At 42.9% G+C, this 22026-nt stretch overlaps 11 non-coding genes across 11 annotated transcripts; all 11 read right to left on the reverse strand.

Moving 5' to 3' along the window:
* Positions 1-1780: 1780 nt before the first annotated feature.
* trnac-gca (transfer RNA cysteine (anticodon GCA)) lies at positions 1781-1852 on the reverse strand. The gene has a single exon. It is a non-coding gene; the product is annotated as a tRNA-Cys (tRNA).
* Positions 1853-3762: 1910 nt separating this feature from the next.
* On the reverse strand, positions 3763-3834 carry trnac-gca (transfer RNA cysteine (anticodon GCA)). The gene has a single exon. It is a non-coding gene; the product is annotated as a tRNA-Cys (tRNA).
* A 1909-nt stretch (positions 3835-5743) lies between these two features.
* On the reverse strand, positions 5744-5815 carry trnac-gca (transfer RNA cysteine (anticodon GCA)). Its single transcript has one exon. It is a non-coding gene; the product is annotated as a tRNA-Cys (tRNA).
* Positions 5816-7724: 1909 nt separating this feature from the next.
* On the reverse strand, positions 7725-7796 carry trnac-gca (transfer RNA cysteine (anticodon GCA)). Its single transcript has one exon. It is a non-coding gene; the product is annotated as a tRNA-Cys (tRNA).
* Positions 7797-9706: 1910 nt separating this feature from the next.
* Positions 9707-9778, reverse strand: trnac-gca (transfer RNA cysteine (anticodon GCA)). The gene has a single exon. It is a non-coding gene; the product is annotated as a tRNA-Cys (tRNA).
* A 1910-nt stretch (positions 9779-11688) lies between these two features.
* trnac-gca (transfer RNA cysteine (anticodon GCA)) lies at positions 11689-11760 on the reverse strand. Its single transcript has one exon. It is a non-coding gene; the product is annotated as a tRNA-Cys (tRNA).
* A 1907-nt stretch (positions 11761-13667) lies between these two features.
* On the reverse strand, positions 13668-13739 carry trnac-gca (transfer RNA cysteine (anticodon GCA)). The gene has a single exon. It is a non-coding gene; the product is annotated as a tRNA-Cys (tRNA).
* A 1909-nt stretch (positions 13740-15648) lies between these two features.
* Positions 15649-15720, reverse strand: trnac-gca (transfer RNA cysteine (anticodon GCA)). Its single transcript has one exon. It is a non-coding gene; the product is annotated as a tRNA-Cys (tRNA).
* A 1909-nt stretch (positions 15721-17629) lies between these two features.
* trnac-gca (transfer RNA cysteine (anticodon GCA)) lies at positions 17630-17701 on the reverse strand. The gene has a single exon. It is a non-coding gene; the product is annotated as a tRNA-Cys (tRNA).
* A 1910-nt stretch (positions 17702-19611) lies between these two features.
* Positions 19612-19683, reverse strand: trnac-gca (transfer RNA cysteine (anticodon GCA)). Its single transcript has one exon. It is a non-coding gene; the product is annotated as a tRNA-Cys (tRNA).
* Positions 19684-21592: 1909 nt separating this feature from the next.
* trnac-gca (transfer RNA cysteine (anticodon GCA)) lies at positions 21593-21664 on the reverse strand. Its single transcript has one exon. It is a non-coding gene; the product is annotated as a tRNA-Cys (tRNA).
* Positions 21665-22026: the final 362 nt, after the last annotated feature.

Consider the following 22026-nt stretch of genomic DNA (forward strand, 5'->3'; position numbering starts at 1 on the left):
ACATTTTTCACAATGTCTCTTGACTTTACAATCGATACGCACTGGAAATATTCAGCAGATCAGGATGAATGATCAAAAGGGAAACTGTGGAAGAATGGACGGCAGAAGAGATTAAGTAACAAATGGGATGATGGTGAAAAACAGAATAAGATATCAATGGAACAACTAAAGGGATAGAATGTGGAAATGTCATTCTGTTTGAACCAGGTCGTACTGCTCTGGGAATATTTTGCTTTTCTGTTTGTTCATGCAGATCACTGCTGCCGCACACTGAAAGATCTCAAATCCTTCCCCTTTGATAAAGAGAATACACACTTCGGTGAGCAAAGGAACACAATTCACACATGAAGAAACATATTCATTTCGTCCTGGAAAACGTTCAGAGGGAGTTCTGGATTTCTCTCGCCTAGATTTTTCCATTGGATTGTTATTGTCTGGATCCCCTTGGACGAGAGCCCGCAGCTATCAGTCCACGATGATGTGTCATCATTCTATGTACATCAGTCCTCATCTGCATTTGGAATCAGTTTTCACAAATAAACTAGGATATTAACAAAGCATAGTGGAGAAGAACTTGGGTTGAGCATTGGCACTGCCGGAGAAATTGAGTGCGAGAGTTCACCCAGGAAAACAGTGAAGTTTCAAAGTAATTGCGCCCGACGTGAACCCTGATATTGAAACACTCATGCTCTTCCCACTGAGATGGCCGAGCATTCAGCTTCTTATCACAGTATTATAACTGCTTGAAAGCAATGGGAGCGAAAGTTATTTTACGCAATCACATTTTCCGTTTCTAAGCTGGAACGCCTTCCGAGCATTATCACAGAATCATAGATTTTACAGTGCACACGTAGGCCCATCGAGTCTGCACCGCCTCACGGAAAGAGTACTTTATATAAGCCCACAGCTACTCCCATGCCAATAACCCCAGCTAACATTTTTGGACATTATCATGGAAACCCACGCAGACACAGGGAGAACGTGCATTGCAAACTCCACACGGACAGTGAACCAAGTCGGCAATCCAACCTGCCAAGCATCAGTCCTAACCAATGTACTCCATTTCTGCCATTGTGATCCACTTTCCGCAGGATCTTTTCCCGGAGGAAAAATTTTCCCGCTTTGTGCAATCATTTCGAACTTACATTCGGTTACATATATTAATCAAATTGAATTGCAAACGTGACGGACAAGCAATTGGAAAGAAGTCGCTCGGTAACACAAGTTGCGTGGTGGTGTTGTCGGATTCCCAAAAGTGAGCTTTTCAATTAAATAATGGAACTCAACAGTGAAGACATTCATAAAGTTGCTGTGCCTTTTATTTGTGAGAACAGTAAGAGGTGTTCCAACAGCAGGTTAAAGTCCAACAGGTTTGTTTGGAATCTCCAGCTATCGGAGAGCAGCTCCTTCATCATTTTTTTGGTGATGCACTCGCTCGGGGATGGCGTGCATACTGCTCAAACGTATATCTCACGAATTGCATGGACCAATATTCACCAAAAATTGGGTGGTATAAAAGGTGGACTTAATGGACCTGCTGAAAATTATGAATGTGCGGTTTGGGACAGGTCAACAGATCAAATAGGAAGAAGCTGTTTTCACTGACGTAGTGCAGCAGCAGCAAATGGGGATTTAACAAAATAAAGTAAAACAGAATCAGCTTCACGTTCAAGCAGCCGATGACCTCTCATCGTGTTCTCCAGACCATGTCTGCATGCAAAGTTGTGGTGAGAATTTTCTAAACTGCTGCACTGAATGAGAAATGACAGCCAAAGAGGACAGGGGGCATCTGGACTCGAACCAGAGACCTCTTGATCTGCAGTCAAATGCTCTACCACTGAGCTATACCCCCACAAGCTGTTTCAGAGCAATGATACGATGAATCCTCATTCCACTTATCGCGCTTTGTATTCTGTCTGCTTTTGTCCAAAGTGTGTGTTCGATATATTGGTGACGACCTTCAATTTATTCCCGTAGATGCACATTTTTCACAATGTCTCTTGACTTTACATTCGATACGCACTGGAAATATTCAGCAGATCAGGATGAAAGATCAAAAGGGAAACTGTGGAAGAATGGACGGCAGAAGAGATTAAGTAACAAATGGGATGATGGTGAAAAACAGAATAAGATATCAATGGAACAACTAAAGGGATAGAATGTGGAAATGTCATTCTGTTTGAACCAGGTCGTACTGCTCTGGGAATATTTTGCTTTTCTGTTTGTTCATGCAGATCACTGCTGCCGCACACTGAAAGATCTCAAATCCTTCCCCTTTGATAAAGAGAATACACACTTCGGTGAGCAAAGGAACACAATTCACACATGAAGAAACATATTCATTTCGCCCTGGAATACGTTCAGAGGGAGTTCTGGATTTCTCTCGCCTAGATTTTTCCATTGGATTGTTATTGTCTGGATCCCCTTGGACGAGAGCCCGCAGCTATCAGTCCACGATCAAGTGTCATCATTCTATGTACATCAGTCCTCAACTACATTTGGAATCAGTTTTCACAAATAAACTAGGATATTAACAAAGCATAGTGGAGAAGAACTCGGGTTGAGCATTGGCACTGCCGGAGAAATTGAGTGCGAGAGTTCACCCAGGAAAACAGTGAAGTTTCAAAGTAATTGCGCCCGACGTGAACCCTGATATTGAAACACTCATGCTCTTCCCACTGAGATGGCCGAGCATTCAGCTTCTTATCACAGTATTATAACTGCTTGAAAGCAATGGGAGCGAAAGTTATTTTACGCAATCACATTTTCCGTTTCTAAGCTGGAACGCCTTCCGAGCATTATCACAGAATCATAGATTTTACAGTGCACACGTAGGCCCATCGAGTCTGCACCGCCTCACGGAAAGAGTACTTTATATAAGCCCACAGCTACTCCCATGCCAATAACCCCAGCTAACATTTTTGGACATTATCATGGAAACCCACGCAGACACAGGGAGAACGTGCATTGCAAACTCCACACGGACAGTGAACCAAGTCGGCAATCCAACCTGCCAAGCATCAGTCCTAACCAATGTACTCCATTTCTGCCATTGTGATCCACTTTCCGCAGGATCTTTTCCTGGAGGAAAAATTTTCCCGCTTTGTGCAATCATTTCGAACTTACATTCGGTTACATATATTAATCAAATTGAATTGCAAACGTGACGGACAAGCAATTGGAAAGAAGTCGCTCGGTAACACAAGTTGCGTGGTGGTGTTGTCGGATTCCCAAAAGTGAGCTTTTCAATTAAATAATGGAACTCAACAGTGAAGACATTCATAAAGTTGCTGTGCCTTTTATTTGTGAGAACAGTAAGAGGTGTTCCAACAGCAGGTTAAAGTCCAACAGGTTTGTTTGGAATCTCCAGCTATCGGAGAGCAGCTCCTTCATCATTTTTTTGGTGATGCACTCGCTCGGGGATGGCGTGCATACTGCTCAAACGTATATCTCACGAATTGCATGGACCAATATTCACCAAAAATTGGGTGGTATAAAAGGTGGACTTAAAGGACCTGCTGAAAATTATGAACGTGCGGATTGGGACAGGTCAACAGATCAAATAGGAAGAAGCTGTTTTCACTGACGTAGTGCAGCAGCAGCAAATGGGGATTTAACACAAATAAAGAAAAACAGAATCGGCTTCACGTTCAAGCAGCCGATGACTTCTCATCGTGTTCTCCAGACCATGTCTGCATGCAAAGTTATGGTGAGAATTTTCTAAACTGCTGCACTGAAGGAGAAATGACAGCCAAAGAGGACAGGGGGCATCTGGACTCGAACCAGAGACCTCTTAATCTGCAGTCAAATGCTCTACCACTGAGCTATACCCCCACTAGCTGTTTCCGAGCAATGATACGATGAATCCTCATTCCACTTATCGCGCTTTGTATTCTGTCTACTTTAGTCCAAAGTGTGTGTTCGGTATATTGGTGACGACCTTCAATTTATTCCCGTAGATGCACATTTTTCACAATGTCTCTTGACTTTACAATCGATACGCACTGGAAATATTCAGCAGATCAGGATGAAAGATCAAAAGGGAAACTGTGGAAGAATGGACGGCAGAAGAGATTAAGTAACAAATGGGATGATGGTGAAAAACAGAATAAGATATCAATGGAACAACTAAAGGGATAGAATGTGGAAATGTCATTCTGTTTGAACCAGGTCATACTGCTCTGGGAATATTTTGCTTTTCTGTTTGTTCATGCAGATCATTGCTGCCGCACACTGAAAGATCTCAAATCCTTCCCCTTTGATAAAGAGAATACACACTTCGGTGAGCAAAGGAACACAATTCACACATGAAGAAACATATTCATTTCGCCCTGGAATACGTTCAGAGGGAGTTCTGGATTTCTCTCGCCTAGATTTTTCCATTGGATTGTTATTGTCTGGATCCCCTTGGACGAGAGCCCGCAGCTATCAGTCCACGATGAAGTGTCATCATTCTATGTACATCAGTCCTCATCTGCATTTGGAATCAGTTTTCACAAATAAACTAGGATATTAACAAAGCATAGTGGAGAAGAACTTGGGTTGAGCATTGGCACTGCCGGAGAAATTGAGTGCGAGAGTTCACCCAGGAAAACAGTGAAGTTTCAAAGTAATTGCGCCCGACGTGAACCCTGATATTGAAACACTCATGCTCTTCCCACTGAGATGGCCGAGCATTCAGCTTCTTATCACAGTATTATAACTGCTTGAAAGCAATGGGAGCGAAAGTTATTTTACGCAATCACATTTTCCGTTTCTAAGCTGGAACGCCTTCCGAGCATTATCACAGAATCATAGATTTTACAGTGCACACGTAGGCCCATCGAGTCTGCACCGCCTCACGGAAAGAGTACTTTATATAAGCCCACAGCTACTCCCATGCCAATAACCCCAGCTAACATTTTTGGACATTATCATGGAAACCCACGCAGACACAGGGAGAACGTGCATTGCAAACTCCACACGGACAGTGAACCAAGTCGGCAATCCAACCTGCCAAGCATCAGTCCTAACCAATGTACTCCATTTCTGCCATTGTGATCCACTTTCCGCAGGATCTTTTCCCGGAGGAAAAATTTTCCCGCTTTGTGCAATCATTTCGAACTTACATTCGGTTACATATATTAATCAAATTGAATTGCAAACGTGACGGACAAGCAATTGGAAAGAAGTCGCTCGGTAACACAAGTTGCGTGGTGGTGTTGTCGGATTCCCAAAAGTGAGCTTTTCAATTAAATAATGGAACTCAACAGTGAAGACATTCATAAAGTTGCTGTGCCTTTTATTTGTGAGAACAGTAAGAGGTGTTCCAACAGCAGGTTAAAGTCCAACAGGTTTGTTTGGAATCTCCAGCTATCGGAGAGCAGCTCCTTCATCATTTTTTTGGTGATGCACTCGCTCGGGGATGGCGTGCATACTGCTCAAACGTATATCTCACGAATTGCATGGACCAATATTCACCAAAAATTGGGTGGTATAAAAGGTGGACTTAATGGACCTGCTGAAAATTATGAATGTGCGGTTTGGGACAGGTCAACAGATCAAATAGGAAGAAGCTGTTTTCACTGACGTAGTGCAGCAGCAGCAAATGGGGATTTAACAAAATAAAGTAAAACAGAATCAGCTTCACGTTCAAGCAGCCGATGACCTCTCATCGTGTTCTCCAGACCATGTCTGCATGCAAAGTTGTGGTGAGAATTTTCTAAACTGCTGCACTGAAGGAGAAATGACAGCCAAAGAGGACAGGGGGCATCTGGACTTGAACCAGAGACCTCTTGATCTGCAGTCAAATGCTCTACCACTGAGCTATACCCCCACAAGCTGTTTCAGAGCAATGATACGATGAATCCTCATTCCACTTATCGCGCTTTGTATTCTGTCTGCTTTAGTCCAAAGTGTGTGTTCGATATATTGGTGACGACCTTCAATTTATTCCCGTAGATGCACATTTTTCACAATGTCTCTTGACTTTACAATCGATACGCACTGGAAATATTCAGCAGATCAGGATGAATGATCAAAAGGGAAACTGTGGAAGAATGGACGGCAGAAGAGATTAAGTAACAAATGGGATGATGGTGAAAAACAGAATAAGATATCAATGGAACAACTAAAGGGATAGAATGTGGAAATGTCATTCTGTTTGAACCAGGTCGTACTGCTCTGGGAATATTTTGCTTTTCTGTTTGTTCATGCAGATCACTGCTGCCGCACACTGAAAGATCTCAAATCCTTCCCCTTTGATAAAGAGAATACACACTTCGGTGAGCAAAGGAACACAATTCACACATGAAGAAACATATTCATTTCGTCCTGGAAAACGTTCAGAGGGAGTTCTGGATTTCTCTCGCCTAGATTTTTCCATTGGATTGTTATTGTCTGGATCCCCTTGGACGAGAGCCCGCAGCTATCAGTCCACGATGATGTGTCATCATTCTATGTACATCAGTCCTCATCTGCATTTGGAATCAGTTTTCACAAATAAACTAGGATATTAACAAAGCATAGTGGAGAAGAACTTGGGTTGAGCATTGGCACTGCCGGAGAAATTGAGTGCGAGAGTTCACCCAGGAAAACAGTGAAGTTTCAAAGTAATTGCGCCCGACGTGAACCCTGATATTGAAACACTCATGCTCTTCCCACTGAGATGGCCGAGCATTCAGCTTCTTATCACAGTATTATAACTGCTTGAAAGCAATGGGAGCGAAAGTTATTTTACGCAATCACATTTTCCGTTTCTAAGCTGGAACGCCTTCCGAGCATTATCACAGAATCATAGATTTTACAGTGCACACGTAGGCCCATCGAGTCTGCACCGCCTCACGGAAAGAGTACTTTATATAAGCCCACAGCTACTCCCATGCCAATAACCCCAGCTAACATTTTTGGACATTATCATGGAAACCCACGCAGACACAGGGAGAACGTGCATTGCAAACTCCACACGGACAGTGAACCAAGTCGGCAATCCAACCTGCCAAGCATCAGTCCTAACCAATGTACTCCATTTCTGCCATTGTGATCCACTTTCCGCAGGATCTTTTCCCGGAGGAAAAATTTTCCCGCTTTGTGCAATCATTTCGAACTTACATTCGGTTACATATATTAATCAAATTGAATTGCAAACGTGACGGACAAGCAATTGGAAAGAAGTCGCTCGGTAACACAAGTTGCGTGGTGGTGTTGTCGGATTCCCAAAAGTGAGCTTTTCAATTAAATAATGGAACTCAACAGTGAAGACATTCATAAAGTTGCTGTGCCTTTTATTTGTGAGAACAGTAAGAGGTGTTCCAACAGCAGGTTAAAGTCCAACAGGTTTGTTTGGAATCTCCAGCTATCGGAGAGCAGCTCCTTCATCATTTTTTTGGTGATGCACTCGCTCGGGGATGGCGTGCATACTGCTCAAACGTATATCTCACGAATTGCATGGACCAATATTCACCAAAAATTGGGTGGTATAAAAGGTGGACTTAATGGACCTGCTGAAAATTATGAATGTGCGGTTTGGGACAGGTCAACAGATCAAATAGGAAGAAGCTGTTTTCACTGACGTAGTGCAGCAGCAGCAAATGGGGATTTAACAAAATAAAGTAAAACAGAATCAGCTTCACGTTCAAGCAGCCGATGACCTCTCATCGTGTTCTCCAGACCATGTCTGCATGCAAAGTTGTGGTGAGAATTTTCTAAACTGCTGCACTGAATGAGAAATGACAGCCAAAGAGGACAGGGGGCATCTGGACTCGAACCAGAGACCTCTTGATCTGCAGTCAAATGCTCTACCACTGAGCTATACCCCCACAAGCTGTTTCAGAGCAATGATACGATGAATCCTCATTCCACTTATCGCGCTTTGTATTCTGTCTGCTTTTGTCCAAAGTGTGTGTTCGATATATTGGTGACGACCTTCAATTTATTCCCGTAGATGCACATTTTTCACAATGTCTCTTGACTTTACATTCGATACGCACTGGAAATATTCAGCAGATCAGGATGAAAGATCAAAAGGGAAACTGTGGAAGAATGGACGGCAGAAGAGATTAAGTAACAAATGGGATGATGGTGAAAAACAGAATAAGATATCAATGGAACAACTAAAGGGATAGAATGTGGAAATGTCATTTTGTTTGAACCAGGTCGTACTGCTCTGGGAATATTTTGCTTTTCTGTTTGTTCATGCAGATCACTGCTGCCGCACACTGAAAGATCTCAAATCCTTCCCCTTTGATAAAGAGAATACACACTTCGGTGAGCAAAGGAACACAATTCACACATGAAGAAACATATTCATTTCGCCCTGGAATACGTTCAGAGGGAGTTCTGGATTTCTCTCGCCTAGATTTTTCCATTGGATTGTTATTGTCTGGATCCCCTTGGACGAGAGCCCGCAGCTATCAGTCCACGATCAAGTGTCATCATTCTATGTACATCAGTCCTCAACTACATTTGGAATCAGTTTTCACAAATAAACTAGGATATTAACAAAGCATAGTGGAGAAGAACTCGGGTTGAGCATTGGCACTGCCGGAGAAATTGAGTGCGAGAGTTCACCCAGGAAAACAGTGAAGTTTCAAAGTAATTGCGCCCGACGTGAACCCTGATATTGAAACACTCATGCTCTTCCCACTGAGATGGCCGAGCATTCAGCTTCTTATCACAGTATTATAACTGCTTGAAAGCAATGGGAGCGAAAGTTATTTTACGCAATCACATTTTCCGTTTCTAAGCTGGAACGCCTTCCGAGCATTATCACAGAATCATAGATTTTACAGTGCACACGTAGGCCCATCGAGTCTGCACCGCCTCACGGAAAGAGTACTTTATATAAGCCCACAGCTACTCCCATGCCAATAACCCCAGCTAACATTTTTGGACATTATCATGGAAACCCACGCAGACACAGGGAGAACGTGCATTGCAAACTCCACACGGACAGTGAACCAAGTCGGCAATCCAACCTGCCAAGCATCAGTCCTAACCAATGTACTCCATTTCTGCCATTGTGATCCACTTTCCGCAGGATCTTTTCCTGGAGGAAAAATTTTCCCGCTTTGTGCAATCATTTCGAACTTACATTCGGTTACATATATTAATCAAATTGAATTGCAAACGTGACGGACAAGCAATTGGAAAGAAGTCGCTCGGTAACACAAGTTGCGTGGTGGTGTTGTCGGATTCCCAAAAGTGAGCTTTTCAATTAAATAATGGAACTCAACAGTGAAGACATTCATAAAGTTGCTGTGCCTTTTATTTGTGAGAACAGTAAGAGGTGTTCCAACAGCAGGTTAAAGTCCAACAGGTTTGTTTGGAATCTCCAGCTATCGGAGAGCAGCTCCTTCATCATTTTTTTGGTGATGCACTCGCTCGGGGATGGCGTGCATACTGCTCAAACGTATATCTCACGAATTGCATGGACCAATATTCACCAAAAATTGGGTGGTATAAAAGGTGGACTTAAAGGACCTGCTGAAAATTATGAACGTGCGGATTGGGACAGGTCAACAGATCAAATAGGAAGAAGCTGTTTTCACTGACGTAGTGCAGCAGCAGCAAATGGGGATTTAACACAAATAAAGAAAAACAGAATCGGCTTCACGTTCAAGCAGCCGATGACTTCTCATCGTGTTCTCCAGACCATGTCTGCATGCAAAGTTATGGTGAGAATTTTCTAAACTGCTGCACTGAAGGAGAAATGACAGCCAAAGAGGACAGGGGGCATCTGGACTCGAACCAGAGACCTCTTAATCTGCAGTCAAATGCTCTACCACTGAGCTATACCCCCACTAGCTGTTTCCGAGCAATGATACGATGAATCCTCATTCCACTTATCGCGCTTTGTATTCTGTCTACTTTAGTCCAAAGTGTGTGTTCGGTATATTGGTGACGACCTTCAATTTATTCCCGTAGATGCACATTTTTCACAATGTCTCTTGACTTTACAATCGATACGCACTGGAAATATTCAGCAGATCAGGATGAAAGATCAAAAGGGAAACTGTGGAAGAATGGACGGCAGAAGAGATTAAGTAACAAATGGGATGATGGTGAAAAACAGAATAAGATATCAATGGAACAACTAAAGGGATAGAATGTGGAAATGTCATTCTGTTTGAACCAGGTCATACTGCTCTGGGAATATTTTGCTTTTCTGTTTGTTCATGCAGATCATTGCTGCCGCACACTGAAAGATCTCAAATCCTTCCCCTTTGATAAAGAGAATACACACTTCGGTGAGCAAAGGAACACAATTCACACATGAAGAAACATATTCATTTCGCCCTGGAATACGTTCAGAGGGAGTTCTGGATTTCTCTCGCCTAGATTTTTCCATTGGATTGTTATTGTCTGGATCCCCTTGGACGAGAGCCCGCAGCTATCAGTCCACGATGAAGTGTCATCATTCTATGTACATCAGTCCTCATCTGCATTTGGAATCAGTTTTCACAAATAAACTAGGATATTAACAAAGCATAGTGGAGAAGAACTTGGGTTGAGCATTGGCACTGCCGGAGAAATTGAGTGCGAGAGTTCACCCAGGAAAACAGTGAAGTTTCAAAGTAATTGCGCCCGACGTGAACACTGATATTGAAACACTCATGCTCTTCCCACTGAGATGGCCGAGCACTCAGCTTCTTATCACAGTATTATAACTGCTTGAAAGCAATGGGAGCAAAAGTTATTTTACGCAATCACATTTTCCGTTTCTAAGCTGGAACGCCTTCCGAGCATTATCACAGAATCATAGATTTTACAGTGCACACGTAGGCCCATCGAGTCTGCACCGCCTCACGGAAAGAGTACTTTATATAAGCCCACAGCTACTCCCATGCCAATAACCCCAGCTAACATTTTTGGACATTATCATGGAAACCCACGCAGACACAGGGAGAACGTGCATTGCAAACTCCACACGGACAGTGAACCAAGTCGGCAATCCAACCTGCCAAGCATCAGTCCTAACCAATGTACTCCATTTCTGCCATTGTGATCCACTTTCCGCAGGATCTTTTCCTGGAGGAAAAATTTTCCCGCTTTGTGCAATCATTTCGAACTTACATTCGGTTACATATATTAATCAAATTGAATTGCAAACGTGACGGACAAGCAATTGGAAAGAAGTCGCTCGGTAACACAAGTTGCGTGGTGGTGTTGTCGGATTCCCAAAAGTGAGCTTTTCAATTAAATAATGGAACTCAACAGTGAAGACATTCATAAAGTTGCTGTGCCTTTTATTTGTGAGAACAGTAAGAGGTGTTCCAACAGCAGGTTAAAATCCAACAGGTTTGTTTGGAATCTCCAGCTATCGGAGAGCAGCTCCTTCATCATTTTTTTGGTGATGCACTCGCTCGGGGATGGCGTGCATACTGCTCAAACGTATATCTCACGAATTGCATGGACCAATATTCACCAAAAATTGGGTGGTATAAAAGGTGGACTTAAAGGACCTGCTGAAAATTATGAATGTGCGGATTGGGACAGGTCAACATATCAAATAGGAAGAAGCTGTTTTCACTGACGTAGTGCAGCAGCAGCAAATGGGGATTTAACACAAATAAAGAAAAACAGAATCGGCTTCACGTTCAAGCAGCCGATGACTTCTCATCGTGTTCTCCAGACCATGTCTGCATGCAAAGTTATGGTGAGAATTTTCTAAACAGCTGCACTGAAGGAGAAATGACAGCCAAAGAGGACAGGGGGCATCTGGACTCGAACCAAAGACCTCTTAATCTGCAGTCAAATGCTCTACCACTGAGCTATACCCCCACAAGCTGTTTCAGAGCAATGATACGATGAATCCTCATTCCACTTATCGCGCTTTGTATTGTCTACTTTAGTCCAAAGTGTGTGTTCGATATATTGGTGACGACCTTCAATTTATTCCCGTAGATGCACATTTTTCACAATGTCTCTTGACTTTACATTCGATACGCACTGGAAATATTCAGCAGATCAGGATGAAAGATCAAAAGGGAAACTGTGGAAGAATGGACGGCAGAAGAGATTAAGTAACAAATGGAATGATGGTGAAAAACAGAATAAGATATCAATGGAACAACTAAAGGGATAGAATGTGGAAATGTCATTCTGTTTGAACCAGGTCGTACTGCTCTGGGAATATTTTGCTTTTCTGTTTGTTCATGCAGATCACTGCTGCCGCACACTGAAAGATCTCAAATCCTTCCCCTTTGATAAAGAGAATACACACTTCGGTGAGCAAAGGAACACAATTCACACATGAAGAAACATATTCATTTCGTCCTGGAAAACGTTCAGAGGGAGTTCTGGATTTCTCTCGCCTAGATTTTTCCATTGGATTGTTATTGTCTGGATCCCCTTGGACGAGAGCCCGCAGCTATCAGTCCACGATGAAGTGTCATCATTCTATGTACATCAGTCCTCATCTACATTTGGAATCAGTTTTCACAAATAAACTAGGATATTAACAAAGCATAGTGGAGAAGAACTTGGGTTGAGCATTGGCACTGCCGGAGAAATTGAGTGCGAGAGTTCACCCAGGAAAACAGTGAAGTTTCAAAGTAATTGCGCCCGACGTGAACCCTGATATTGAAACACTCATGCTCTTCCCACTGAGATGGCCGAGCATTCAGCTTCTTATCACAGTATTATAACTGCTTGAAAGCAATGGGAGCAAAAGTTATTTTACGCAATCACATTTTCCGTTTCTAAGCTGGAACGCCTTCCGAGCATTATCACAGAATCATAGATTTTACAGTGCACACGTAGGCCCATCGAGTCTGCACCGCCTCACGGAAAGAGTACTTTATATAAGCCCACAGCTACTCCCATGCCAATAACCCCAGCTAACATTTTTGGACATTATCATGGAAACCCACGCAGACACAGGGAGAACGTGCATTGCAAACTCCACACGGACAGTGAACCAAGTCGGCAATCCAACTTGCCAAGCATCAGTCCTAACCAATGTACTCCATTTCTGCCATTGTGATCCACTTTCCGCAGGATCTTTTCCTGGAGGAAAAATTTTCCCGCTTTGTGCAATCATTTCGAACTTACATTCGGTTACATATATTAATCAAATTGAATTGCAAACGTGACGGACAAGCAATTGGAAAGAAGTCGCTCGGTAACACAAGTTGCGTGGTGGTGTTGTCGGATTCCCAAAAGTGAGCTTTTCAATTAAATAATGGAACTCAACAGTGAAGACATTCATAAAGTTGCTGTGCCTTTTATTTGTGAGAACAGTAAGAGGTGTTCCAACAGCAGGTTAAAGTCCAACAGGTTTGTTTGGAATCTCCAGCTATCGGAGAGCAGCTCCTTCATCATTTTTTTGGTGATGCACTCGCTCGGGGATGGCGTGCATACTGCTCAAACGTATATCTCACGAATTGCATGGACCAATATTCACCAAAAATTGGGTGGTATAAAAGGTGGACTTAATGGACCTGCTGAAAATTATGAATGTGCGGTATGGGACAGGTCAACAGATCAAATAGGAAGAAGCTGTTTTCACTGACGTAGTGCAGCAGCAGCAAATGGGGATTTAACAAAATAAAGAAAAACAGAATCGGCTTCACGTTCAAGCAGCCGATGACCTCTCATCGTGTTCTCCAGACCATGTCTGCATGCAAAGTTGTGGTGAGAATTTTCTAAACTGCTGCACTGAAGGAGAAATGACAGCCAAAGAGGACAGGGGGCATCCGGACTTGAACCAGAGACCTCTTGATCTGCAGTCAAATGCTCTACCACTGAGCTATACCCCCACAAGCTGTTTCAGAGCAATGATACGATGAATCCTCATTCCACTTATCGCGCTTTGTATTCTGTCTGCTTTAGTCCAAAGTGTGTGTTCGATATATTGGTGACGACCTTCAATTTATTCCCGTAGATGCACATTTTTCACAATGTCTCTTGACTTTACATTCGATACGCACTGGAAATATTCAGCAGATCAGGATGAAAGATCAAAAGGGAAACTGTGGAAGAATGGACGGCAGAAGAGATTAAGTAACAAATGCGATGATGGTGAAAAACAGAATAAGATATCAATGGAACAACTAAAGGGATAGAATGTGGAAATGTCATTCTGTTTGAACCAGGTCGTACTGCTCTGGGAATATTTTGCTTTTCTGTTTGTTCATACAGATCACTGCTGCCGCACACTGAAAGATCTCAAATCCTTCCCCTTTGATAAAGAGAATACACACTTCGGTGAGCAAAGGAACACAATTCACACATGAAGAAACATATTCATTTCGTCCTGGAAAACGTTCAGAGGGAGTTCTGGATTTCTCTCGCCTAGATTTTTCCATTGGATTGTTATTGTCTGATCCCCTTGGACGAGAGCCCGCAGCTATCAGTCCACGATGAAGTGTCATCATTCTATGTACATCAGTCCTCATCTATATTTGTAATCAGTTTTCACAAATAAACTAGGATATTAGCAAAGCATAGTCGAGAAGAACTCGGGTTGAGCATTGGCACTGCCGGAGAAATTGAGTGCGAGAGTTCACCCAGGAAAACAGTGAAGTTTCAAAGTAATTGAGCCCGACCTGAACCCTGATATTGAAACACTCATGCTCTTCCGACTGAGATGGCCGAGCATTCAGCTTCTTATCACAGTATTATAACTGCTTGAAAGCAATGGGAGCAAAAGTTATTTTACGCAATCACATTTTCCGTTTCTAAGCTGGAACGCCTTCCGAGCATTATCACAGAATCATAGATTTTACAGTGCACACGTAGGCCCATCGAGTCTGCACCGCCTCACGGAAAGAGTACTTTATATAAACCCACAGCTACTCCCATGCCAATAACCCCAGCTAACATTTTTGGACATTATCATGGAAACCCACGCAGACAGAGGGAGAACGTGCATTGCAAACTCCACACGGACAGTGAACCAAGTCGGCAATCCAACCTGCCAAGCATCAGTCCTAACCAATGTACTCCATTTCTGCCATTGTGATCCACTTTCCGCAGGATCTTTTCCTGGAGGAAAAATGTTCCCGCTTTGTGCAATCATTTCAAACTTACATTCGGTTACATATATTAATCAAATTGAATTGCAAACGTGACGGACAAGCAATTGGAAAGAAGTCGCTCGGTAACACAAGTTGCGTGGTGGTGTTGTCGGATTCCCAAAAGTGAGCTTTTCAATTAAATAATGGAACTCAACAGTGAAGACATTCATAAAGTTGCTGTGCCTTTTATTTGTGAGAACAGTAAGAGGTATTCCAACAGCAGGTTAAAGTCCAACAGGTTTGTTTGGAATCTCCAGCTATCGGAGAGCAGCTCCTTCATCATCATTTTGGTGATGCACTCGCTCGGGGATGGCGTGCATACTGCTCAAACGTATATCTCACGAATTGCATGGACCAATATTCACCAAAAATTGGGTGGTATAAAAGGTGGACTTAATGGACCTGCTGAAAATTATGAATGTGCGGATTGGGACAGGTCAACAGATCAAATATGAAGAAGCTGTTTTCACTGACGTAGTGCAGCAGCAGCAAATGGGGATTTAACACAAATAAAGAAAAACAGAATCGGCTTCACGTTCAAGCAGCCGATGACTTCTCATAGTGTTCTCCAGACCATGTCTGCATGCAAAGTTATGGTGAGAATTTTCTAAACTGCTGCACTGAAGGAGAAATGACAGCCAAAGAGGACAGGGGGCATCCGGACTCGAACCAGAGACGTCTTGATCTGCAGTCAAATGCTCTACCACTGAGCTATACCCCCACAAGCTGTTTCAGAGCAATGATACGATGAATCCTCATTCCACTTAACGAGCTTTGTATTCTGTCTGCTTTTGTCCAAAGTGTGTGTTCGATATATTGGTGACGACCTTCAATTTATTCCCGTAGATGCACATTTTTCACAATGTCTCTTGACTTTACATTCGATACGCACTGGAAATATTCAGCAGATCAGGATGAAAGATCAAAAGGGAAACTGTGGAAGAATGGATGGCAGAAGAGATTAAGTAACAAATGGGATGATGGTGAAAAACAGAATAAGATATCAATGGAACAACTAAAGGGATAGAATGTGGAAATGTCATTCTGTTTGAACCAGGTCGTACTGCTCTGGGAATATTTTGCTTTTCTGTTTGTTCATGCAGATCACTGCTGCCGCACACTGAAAGATCTCAAATCCTTCCCCTTTGATAAAGAGAATACACACTTCGGTGAGCAAAGGAACACAATTCACACATGAAGAAACATATTCATTTCGCCCTGGAATACGTTCAGAGGGAGTTCTGGATTTCTCTCGCCTAGATTTTTCCATTGGATTGTTATTGTCTGGATCCCCTTGGACGAGAGCCCGAAGCTATCAGTCCACGATGAAGTGTCATCATTCTATGTACATCAGTCCTCATCTGCATTTGGAATCAGTTTTCACAAATAAACTAGGATATTAACAAAGCATAGTGGAGAAGAACTCGGGTTGAGCATTGGCACTGCCGGAGAAATTGAGTGCGAGAGTTCACCCAGGAAAACAGTGAAGTTTCAAAGTAATTGCGCCCGACGTGAACCCTGATATTGAAACACTCATGCTCTTCCCACTGAGATGGCCGAGCATTCAGCTTCTTATCACAGTATTATAACTGCTTGAAAGCAATGGGAGCAAAAGTTATTTTACGCAATCACATTTTCCGTTTCTAAGCTGGAACGCCTTCCGAGCATTATCACAGAATCATAGATTTTACAGTGCACACGTAGGCCCATCGAGTCTGCACCGCCTCACGGAAAGAGTACTTTATATAAGCCCACAGCTACTCCCATGCCAATAACCCCAGCTAACATTTTTGGACATTATCATGGAAACCCACGCAGACACAGGGAGAACGTGCATTGCAAACTCCACACGGACAGTGAACCAAGTCGGCAATCCAACTTGCCAAGCATCAGTCCTAACCAATGTACTCCATTTCTGCCATTGTGATCCACTTTCCGCAGGATCTTTTCCTGGAGGAAAAATTTTCCCGCTTTGTGCAATCATTTCGAACTTACATTCGGTTACATATATTAATCAAATTGAATTGCAAACGTGACGGACAAGCAATTGGAAAGAAGTCGCTCGGTAACACAAGTTGCGTGGTGGTGTTGTCGGATTCCCAAAAGTGAGCTTTTCAATTAAATAATGGAACTCAACAGTGAAGACATTCATAAAGTTGCTGTGCCTTTTATTTGTGAGAACAGTAAGAGGTGTTCCAACAGCAGGTTAAAGTCCAACAGGTTTGTTTGGAATCTCCAGCTATCGGAGAGCAGCTCCTTCATCATTTTTTTGGTGATGCACTCGCTCGGGGATGGCGTGCATACTGCTCAAACGTATATCTCACGAATTGCATGGACCAATATTCACCAAAAATTGGGTGGTATAAAAGGTGGACTTAATGGACCTGCTGAAAATTATGAATGTGCGGTTTGGGACAGGTCAACAGATCAAATAGGAAGAAGCTGTTTTCACTGACGTAGTGCAGCAGCAGCAAATGGGGATTTAACAAAATAAAGAAAAACAGAATCGGCTTCACGTTCAAGCAGCCGATGACCTCTCATCGTGTTCTCCAGACCATGTCTGCATGCAAAGTTGTGGTGAGAATTTTCTAAACTGCTGCACTGAAGGAGAAATGACAGCCAAAGAGGACAGGGGGCATCTGGACTCGAACCAGAGACCTCTTGATCTGCAGTCAAATGCTCTACCACTGAGCTATACCCCCACAAGATGTTTCAGAGCAATGATACGATGAATCCTCATTCCACTTATCGAGCTTTGTATTCTGTCTGCTTTAGTCCAATGTGTGTGTTCGATATATTGGTGACGACCTTCAATTTATTCCCGTAGATGCACATTTTTCACAATGTCTCTTGACTTTACATTCGATACGCACTGGAAATATTCAGCAGATCAGGATGAAAGATCAAAAGGGAAACTGTGGAAGAATGGACGGCAGAAGAGATTAAGTAACAAATGGGATGATGGTGAAAAACAGAATAAGATATCAATGGAACAACTAAAGGGATAGAATGTGGAAATGTCATTCTGTTTGAACCAGGTCGTACTGCTCTGGGAATATTTTGCTTTTCTGTTTGTTCATGCAGATCACTGCTGCCGCACACTGAAAGATCTCAAATCCTTCCCCTTTGATAAAGAGAATACACACTTCGGTGAGCAAAGGAACACAATTCACACATGAAGAAACATATTCATTTCGTCCTGGAAAACGTTCAGAGGGAGTTCTGGATTTCTCTCGCCTAGATTTTTCCATTGGATTGTTATTGTCTGGATCCCCTTGGACGAGAGCCCGCAGCTATCAGTCCACGATGAAGTGTCATCATTCTATGTACATCAGACCTCATCTACATTTGGAATCAGTTTTCACAAATAAACTAGGATATTAACAAAGCATAGTCGAGAAGAACTCGGGTTGAGCATTGGCACTGCCGGAGAAATTGAGTGCGAGAGTTCACCCAGGAAAACAGTGAAGTTTCAAAGTAATTGAGCCCGACCTGAACCCTGATATTGAAACACTCATGCTCTTCCGACTGAGATGGCCGAGCATTCAGCTTCTTATCACAGTATTATAACTGCTTGAAAGCAATGGGAGCGAAAGTTATTTTACGCAATCACATTTTCCGTTTCTAAGCTGGAACGCCTTCCGAGCATTATCACAGAATCATAGATTTTACAGTGCACACGTAGGCCCATCGAGTCTGCACCGCCTCACGGAAAGAGTACTTTATATAAACCCACAGCTACTCCCATGCCAATAACCCCAGCTAACATTTTTGGACATTATCATGGAAACCCACGCAGACAGAGGGAGAACGTGCATTGCAAACTCCACACGGACAGTGAACCAAGTCGGCAATCCAACCTGCCAAGCATCAGTCCTAACCAATGTACTCCATTTCTGCCATTGTGATCCACTTTCCGCAGGATCTTTTCCTGGAGGAAAAATGTTCCCGCTTTGTGCAATCATTTCAAACTTACATTCGGTTACATATATTAATCAAATTGAATTGCAAACGTGACGGACAAGCAATTGGAAAGAAGTCGCTCGGTAACACAAGTTGCGTGGTGGTGTTGTCGGATTCCCAAAAGTGAGCTTTTCAATTAAATAATGGAACTCAACAGTGAAGACATTCATAAAGTTGCTGTGCCTTTTATTTGTGAGAACAGTAAGAGGTGTTCCAACAGCAGGTTAAAGTCCAACAGGTTTGTTTGGAATCTCCAGCTATCGGAGAGCAGCTCCTTCATCATCATTTTGGTGATGCACTCGCTCGGGGATGGCGTGCATACTGCTCAAACGTATATCTCACGAATTGCATGGACCAATATTCACCAAAAATTGGGTGGTATAAAAGGTGGACTTAATGGACCTGCTGAAAATTATGAATGTGCGGATTGGGACAGGTCAACAGATCAAATAGGAAGAAGCTGTTTTCACTGACGTAGTGCAGCAGCAGCACATGGGGATTTAACACAAATAAAGAAAAACAGAATCGGCTTCACGTTCAAGCAGCTGATGACTTCTCATAGTGTTCTCCAGACCATGTCTGCATGCAAAGTTATGGTGAGAATTTTCGAAACTGCTGCACTGAAGGAGAAATGACAGCCAAAGAGGACAGGGGGCATCTGGACTCGAACCAGAGACCTCTTGATCTGCAGTCAAATGCTCTACCACTGAGCTATACCCCCACAAGCTGTTTCAGAGCAATGATACGATGAATCCTCATTCCACTTAACGAGCTTTGTATTCTGTCTGCTTTTGTCCAAAGTGTGTGTTCGGTATATTGGTGACGACCTTCAATTTATTCCCGTAGATGCACATTTTTCACAATGTCTCTTGACTTTACATTCGATACGCACTGGAAATATTCAGCAGATCAGGATGAAAGATCAAAAGGGAAACTGTGGAAGAATGGACGGCAGAAGAGATTAAGTAACAAATGGGATGATGGTGAAAAACAGAATAAGATATCAATGGAACAACTAAAGGGATAGAATGTGGAAATGTCATTCTGTTTGAACCAGGTCGTACTGCTCTGGGAATATTTTGCTTTTCTGTTTGTTCATGCAGATCACTGCTGCCGCACACTGAAAGATCTCAAATCCTTCCCCTTTGATAAAGAGAATACACACTTCGGTGAGCAAAGGAACACAATTCACACATGAAGAAACATATTCATTTCGCCCTGGAATACGTTCAGAGGGAGTTCTGGATTTCTCTCGCCTAGATTTTTCCATTGGATTGTTATTGTCTGGATCCCCTTGGACGAGAGCCCGCAGCTATCAGTCCACGATGAAGTGTCATCATTCTATGTACATCAGTCCTCATCTGCATTTGGAATCAGTTTTCACAAATAAACTAGGATATTAACAAAGCATAGTGGAGAAGAACTCGGGTTGAGCATTGGCACTGCCGGAGAAATTGAGTGCGAGAGTTCACCCAGGAAAACAGTGAAGTTTCAAAGTAATTGCGCCCGACGTGAACCCTGATATTGAAACACTCATGCTCTTCCCACTGAGATGGCCGAGCATTCAGCTTCTTATCACAGTATTATAACTGCTTGAAAGCAATGGGAGCAAAAGTTATTTTACGCAATCACATTTTCCGTTTCTAAGCTGGAACGCCTTCCGAGCATTATCACAGAATCATAGATTTTACAGTGCACACGTAGGCCCATCGAGTCTGCACCGCCTCACGGAAAGAGTACTTTATATAAGCCCACAGCTACTCCCATGCCAATAACCCCAGCTAACATTTTTGGACATTATCATGGAAACCCACGCAGACACAGGGAGAACGTGCATTGCAAACTCCACACGGACAGTGAACCAAGTCGGCAATCCAACTTGCCAAGCATCAGTCCTAACCAATGTACTCCATTTCTGCCATTGTGATCCACTTTCCGCAGGATCTTTTCCTGGAGGAAAAATTTTCCCGCTTTGTGCAATCATTTCGAACTTACATTCGGTTACATATATTAATCAAATTGAATTGCAAACGTGACGGACAAGCAATTGGAAAGAAGTCGCTCGGTAACACAAGTTGCGTGGTGGTGTTGTCGGATTCCCAAAAGTGAGCTTTTCAATTAAATAATGGAACTCAACAGTGAAGACATTCATAAAGTTGCTGTGCCTTTTATTTGTGAGAACAGTAAGAGGTGTTCCAACAGCAGGTTAAAGTCCAACAGGTTTGTTTGGAATCTCCAGCTATCGGAGAGCAGCTCCTTCATCATTTTTTTGGTGATGCACTCGCTCGGGGATGGCGTGCATACTGCTCAAACGTATATCTCACGAATTGCATGGACCAATATTCACCAAAAATTGGGTGGTATAAAAGGTGGACTTAATGGACCTGCTGAAAATTATGAATGTGCGGTTTGGGACAGGTCAACAGATCAAATAGGAAGAAGCTGTTTTCACTGACGTAGTGCAGCAGCAGCAAATGGGGATTTAACAAAATAAAGAAAAACAGAATCGGCTTCACGTTCAAGCAGCCGATGACCTCTCATCGTGTTCTCCAGACCATGTCTGCATGCAAAGTTGTGGTGAGAATTTTCTAAACTGCTGCACTGAAGGAGAAATGACAGCCAAAGAGGACAGGGGGCATCTGGACTTGAACCAGAGACCTCTTGATCTGCAGTCAAATGCTCTACCACTGAGCTATACCCCCACAAGCTGTTTCAGAGCAATGATACGATGAATCCTCATTCCACTTATCGCGCTTTGTATTCTGTCTGCTTTAGTCCAAAGTGTGTGTTCGATATATTGGTGACGACCTTCAATTTATTCCCGTAGATGCACATTTTTCACAATGTCTCTTGACTTTACATTCGATACGCACTGGAAATATTCAGCAGATCAGGATGAAAGATCAAAAGGGAAACTGTGGAAGAATGGACGGCAGAAGAGATTAAGTAACAAATGCGATGATGGTGAAAAACAGAATAAGATATCAATGGAACAACTAAAGGGATAGAATGTGGAAATGTCATTCTGTTTGAACCAGGTCGTACTGCTCTGGGAATATTTTGC

Source organism: Scyliorhinus torazame, unplaced genomic scaffold, assembly GCF_047496885.1.
Source record: "Scyliorhinus torazame isolate Kashiwa2021f unplaced genomic scaffold, sScyTor2.1 scaffold_185, whole genome shotgun sequence".
NCBI lineage: Eukaryota > Metazoa > Chordata > Chondrichthyes > Carcharhiniformes > Scyliorhinidae > Scyliorhinus > Scyliorhinus torazame.